General features: G+C 32.2%; 1 protein-coding gene across 2 annotated transcripts in view; it reads left to right on the forward strand.

The window, feature by feature from the left end:
- ALB (albumin) overlaps positions 1-295 on the forward strand; it is a 35,373-nt gene that overhangs the window by 27,136 nt on the left and 7,942 nt on the right. The gene's annotated exons all lie outside the window — the stretch shown is intronic.

Here is a 295-nt window from a genome sequence, read left to right on the forward strand (position 1 = left end):
TTTAAAGTGAGAAGTGACTTTAAAAATCTAATGTTCAATTACGGTTTATAATTCTAAAATCGTGCTTTCCCATGGTGGTTGTCAGTAAACGTTTGTTTATGACTTCATAGAAACTAAGATGGTAAAAAAAATCATATTTTTATTTTTTTAAGTGAAAAAACCGAAAGAATCAAACTGTGGATAGTTAAGCTTGTCTTTTTGTCCCTTCTCTAATACATCATCAGGCAGCTATGAGTATTGCGCAGATGCGCTGAATCCAAATAACATGTAGCCTTTGGGATTTTTCATCTGTGAT

The sequence above is a fragment of the Pygoscelis adeliae genome, unplaced genomic scaffold, assembly GCF_000699105.1.
Source record: "Pygoscelis adeliae isolate BGI_AS28 unplaced genomic scaffold, ASM69910v1 Scaffold316, whole genome shotgun sequence".
In the NCBI taxonomy this organism is placed as follows: Eukaryota; Metazoa; Chordata; class Aves; order Sphenisciformes; family Spheniscidae; genus Pygoscelis; species Pygoscelis adeliae.